General features: G+C 40.2%; 1 protein-coding gene and 1 long non-coding RNA gene across 2 annotated transcripts in view; both read right to left on the bottom strand.

Moving 5' to 3' along the window:
- Positions 1–5,016, bottom strand: part of fgfrl1a (fibroblast growth factor receptor like 1a) — a 99,906-nt gene that overhangs the window by 23,355 nt on the left and 71,535 nt on the right. The gene's annotated exons all lie outside the window — the stretch shown is intronic.
- LOC121948120 lies at positions 1,895–3,324 on the bottom strand. The gene is made up of 3 exons (XR_006106130.1): positions 3,167–3,324; positions 2,271–2,472; positions 1,895–2,158 (listed from the first exon to the last, which is right to left on the bottom strand). It is a non-coding gene; the product is annotated as an uncharacterized LOC121948120 (long non-coding RNA).

Raw genomic sequence — 5,016 nt, 5'->3', positions numbered from 1 at the left:
TGTGTGTGTGTGTGTGTGTGTGTGTGTGTGTGTGTGTGTGTGTGTGGTGTCAGATTAAAGAAAACAAACAAAAAAACTCCCTCTAAGAATAAATATTATAAATAACTATATAAGAAATATTACTTATTAATATTAATTTCCACTTTTACCAACTTAAATCTTTTAACCAATATCAGTCCTGATCATAACTACCCAATATTCATTCATTTTTAGAATTTTAACCCTTTAAGTGCCAGTTGTCTTTTGTTTTTTTGTTTTGTCTTTTTTTCTTCTTCCACTATGTTTTTGAGAAAAACACTAAAAATACATTAATTTCCATTTACTGAATGCACGGTGGATTTTTTTTAATTTGCTCAGTGATGATTTTGATGCATTTTTACTTTTTGTGCAGTGGCGGGTTTTAGAAATGTTCCCACACGTTTTTATACAGTAAAAATCCGAGGAAAAGTCTTTGTCAGTGTTTTACTTTTGTGAATGTGACCTCTGACCTTTGAGAGCTTGTGGTTTTGGAGGCCTTTGTGCTTCAGTGTGTTCGACTGTGTGGCCGACTGAGCAGAACGGTGTGAATTCACTGAACACATTCCTGAGCTGCTGAGATGAAGGATGAATCCTTTGTTTGGTTGAAGTCACTGTTTTGGTTTGTTTTGGGTTTTTTTGTTTTGTTTTTTGTCACGAAACTTCAGTCAAAATTACTTGTTCCATGTAGCTTTTTTTAACAGTTGTGTCCTTGTTGTTTGACTCTGCTTTTTAGTGATGGAGTATTGCTGAGAGACACTATTCAAATACTTAAACTTGAATTATCTGAAATATTTTGATGTTTATGTCGTTGTCTTACAGAGATTTCACTGGGACACAAGAGACAAGTACCACTCAGTATTTAAAACAGTATTTAGTGTATTTAATACAAATTTAACAGAATACTTTTATTAAAACATTTTCACCTTAAAATGACGCAGTAAGGACACAAATGTGTGCATAAAAATTCACAAAAAATCAAGAAATGAAGTGTTTGATGCTCAGTGTTTCACTCTCGAACGCTTCCTCCAGATTACAATGTTGTCACTGTACGTTTCTGCAAAACACATTTACGTTACGATTTCATGTGTCATATGTAGTGGATGTGTTGAAACTTTACCTTTCCTGATGAGTCAATTTTCAGTTTTATGCTGTGACAACATTGTCATTAACCCTTTGAAACCTCAATATCAAAATTCTTGTGCTGCGTTCAGACGCCTTTCACAAATATTCAAACCTTTGAACTCCGAATAAATTGTTGCGATCTCCTTAACAAACACGGAAAAATAAGCAATGAGCAACTTGGCAAGAGATGTTTAAAAGTTATGAGAAAATGTCCAACTATTTACTTATAGTTATGATAATTCTATATCTTAAATTATTATTATTATGATAATTTAACCAGTTTTTTTAGGGCATTTCCTTTTTTTTTTAATTTCCATTATTTGTTGTTTGTTTGGGGCTGTTTGGTTTAGGTTTTGATCATTTTCACTTTTTTTATGTATTTATTTTTTTTACTTTAACTAAATTTCTTGCTTACTTTTCGGTAATTTCTTCTGAAGCTGCTTATCTTTTTTCCATGTTTTTGAAAGAAATCAAGCTAATTTGACCAGGTTTTAATGTGTGGTTAGGTTTGGGCACAAAAACACTTGGTTAGGATAAAGAAAAAAATTACCTGGTTTGGTCGTTAAAAACCTATCTGTAAATGTCCCAACCTCCTGCATCCACTGCAGCCATGGTTTGCATAAATGTACAACTGCAACATTTTGTTCTGTCGATTGAACCGTTTTCTGCTGAGCTGAATCGAGTCAGTGAACAGACTTTTATCAGGATTTATTTTTTTAATTAGTAACTAATCAAATTACAGATGAAGGTTCGCTCTTCTCTTTTACAGCCCTGTTTCTTTTGACCAATAAGATAGCTGCTTTTTTATTAAATCTCATCCACTGCCAGAGCAAATGTTTCGTCCTTGAGGTCTTGTGGGAGCTTTTGCTCGTGCTCGGAGGGTCCTGGTGTGCGGTTGGCTGGTTAAAAGGGTGTGAACCCATGGAGGAGATTCCTGGGCGCATGAGTCAACAGCAGCTGTGGTTGGTGATGAAGAGAAGCTGTCCAAAGAGCTTTTTCACCCGCAACTGCCTTTTCACTGTGAAAGGACAGCTCAGGTGAAAGGAGTCAGTGACCATGAAGGGCTCACACACCTGAGGAAAAACACACACACACATCGAAACCAGAAAGATACCTACACACACACTCACCTGGAAAAAGACTGGCAGTGCATGCAGCGTGTGCACACAGCTACACATGGAAGTTTGCACACAAAAGCGCAGATGCATGCATCACACTTGCACGCAGACGGGAACAACGCAGACACCTGGCTGGCACTGAAGCGGCGTTCTGTTTGCATACCTCTCCCTCTCTGCACTCATCCTCCACACAGCCACAAAGCCGCCATTAAACCTAGGAAAACAAAAACACACAAAAAGAGGCTAAAAGGGGGCAACAGGCGGCTTCCATCCTTCCTCCACCCATCCCTCCCTTCCACCCTTTCTCCCTTTTCTCCGTTTCTCTGTACCAAATGTTTACCTTCCCCCCGTGAAAAGAGAGGGATGTGGACAGACGGGGTGAGAAAAGAAAGAAATCTGGCAGAGGGGAAGGGAGCCAAGGCCTTTAAAGTCTGCCACAGAGCCGTGACAAAAGCCTCCTAATCTCGGTGTTGTCTTTCGGCCCCTTTTTCTCCCCGCACATCCTGCCAAGTGTGTGTGTGAGTGTGTGTAAGTGTGTGTGTGTGTGTGTGTGTGCAAGACAGAAAAAGCAAGGAAGAAAGTCAATGTGTGTTATGCAAGCAGTAGTGTATGTGTGTGTATTTGTTTGAGAACGTAGTAAAAAAGGCAAGTTGGTGTGTGAAAGAGATTGTGTGTGATAAGGAAGTTTTGTGTGTGTGTGTGTGTGTGTGTGTGTGTGTGACAGGAAAGGAATCTTTCCACAGCCGTGCTGACATCACTCAAGCATGCAAGGGACAGTTGGAGGAGGCCGGGCCCCTTCAAAGGCAACAGCCTGCCTGCCTTCACATGTGGGATGGCTGTGCATGTGTTTGTGTGTGTGTGTGTGTGTGTGTGTATTGATGCGAGTTGTCCAGGTTGCCCATCCTCACCTGTTCCTCTTTGACTCATAAACCGCCCCTATTCAACTCTCTTCCGCTAAAATGCAACAAAACTGGCTGCCCTGTTTGTCCAACAATCCCTCGATGTCATCCTTTTCACCTTCTTCAAAAGCCGCAGATGTGAATAGACGTGCGTGCACGTGTATGTGTGTGTAAGCATGCGTGCATGCGAGTGTGTGTGTTTGTGTGTGTTCCTTCCTCATCCTGTAGATCCCTATCAGAGGCAGCTGTGGTCCAAAGGCCTGCACACACAGCAGAGGAATGCACACTGGAGGTAAGGTGATGCATTAAAGGCTGAGACAGACTACAGTGCCACCTACAGGCCGATCACCGTGATGTCAAATCAGAGCAGCGTCCAATCACTCAGCTGCCTATTTTTCTATAGATTTCTCTCTGCCATCTGCAGAAGGACTGGTGTGTTTGTATGAAACCAAATATCACCTGAGGCTCACAGGCCGACAATAAGACAGTGAGCCCCCGGACAAAGATATGCAAAAGGCCCGACCGCCTCTCCTACCAGTGAGGAGGGCACACACAGTTTGCTGTGGTTTTACGTCTTTAAGTCGTTATCAATCTTTTTGTGGTTTTGTGTTTCCTTGTAGTCATATTGTTACATTTTGTAATTATTTTATGTCTGTTTGTTGTCATTTTATGTCTCTTCGTGGTCATTTTGTGTATTTTTGGGTCATTTTGTGTCACTTTTTTTGTAATTTATGTCTCCATGTAGTCATTTTGTGTCTCCCTCTGGCTGCCTTGTGTCACTTTTTAGTGATTTTATGTCTCCTTGTAGTCATTTTGTAGTTATTTTATGTCTGATTGTGGTCATTTTGTGTCTCCTTGTGGTTGCTTTGTGTCACTTTTTAGTGATTTTATGTCTCCTTGTGGTCATTTTTTATCACTTTGTAGTCACTTTACATCTCCTTGTGATCATTCTGTGTCTCCTTGTAGACATTTTGTGTTTCACTGTGGTTATTTCATGTGTCATGATCTGCCCTGATCTCCTCTTGAGGTTGTGTTTCTTTCCTTTGTTTTATTTGTATATTCTTTGTTCACACTTCTACTTTCTTTTGTTACCCACCTCTCCTCTTGTCTCAGCTCAGTCGACGTCCTGCCCTTGTGTTTTCCTGCCAGTTTTGATCGTCTGCCCCTCCCTGATTGGTTTCACCTGTCCCTCACTAGTCAGCTCACCTGTTCTCTCCCAGTTAGTGTCTCATAGCTCATAGCTCTTCCTGTTCTTTGTCAGTTTATCTTCATTTTTGGTTTGGAGTTCTGTTGCTGCATTTTCCTCTGCCTGCCTGATTTTGGGACTGTAAGCATTTTTAAATTAAATTTTAAATCCATCCAGCTGCCTCATTTATTACCTGCATTTGGGTGCGAGCCTGCTACCTGCTCCAAAATCATGAAAAAAGCCTTTATGTGATTGTTTTGTGTCTCTTTGAAGTACTAGTGTGTCTTTTCTGTTTCTTTTGTGTCTGTTTTTTGTCGTTTTGTGTCTCTTTGTAGCTGTTTTGCCCATTTTCGTAGTTCCTTTGCATCTTATTGTGGTCTCATTGTATGTCTTTGTGGTCTTTTTTAGTCTCTTCCTGGTCTGTACGTGTCTCTTCAGGTGACATACTGCAGGTGAAGGCCAGGAGGTCCTGTGCCAGGTAGGCCCATTCAGTGATCCAGTGATATTCCTGAAATCAATATCAAGATGTAAAAAAGATAATATATGCAACACTGTTATGAAGTCAGGGCAAGAAACCCCAATCCATTCTTGTGTGTTAAATCCCAAATAATTCATTTATTTGGTCTTGAAATAAGTGTTCACATCAATCATGTGAATTATATATATATATATA

This window comes from Plectropomus leopardus, chromosome 9, assembly GCF_008729295.1.
Source record: "Plectropomus leopardus isolate mb chromosome 9, YSFRI_Pleo_2.0, whole genome shotgun sequence".
NCBI lineage: Eukaryota > Metazoa > Chordata > Actinopteri > Perciformes > Serranidae > Plectropomus > Plectropomus leopardus.
Note: the sequence above shows the minus strand (reverse complement) of the source record. Positions and strands in the feature narration are given on the sequence as shown.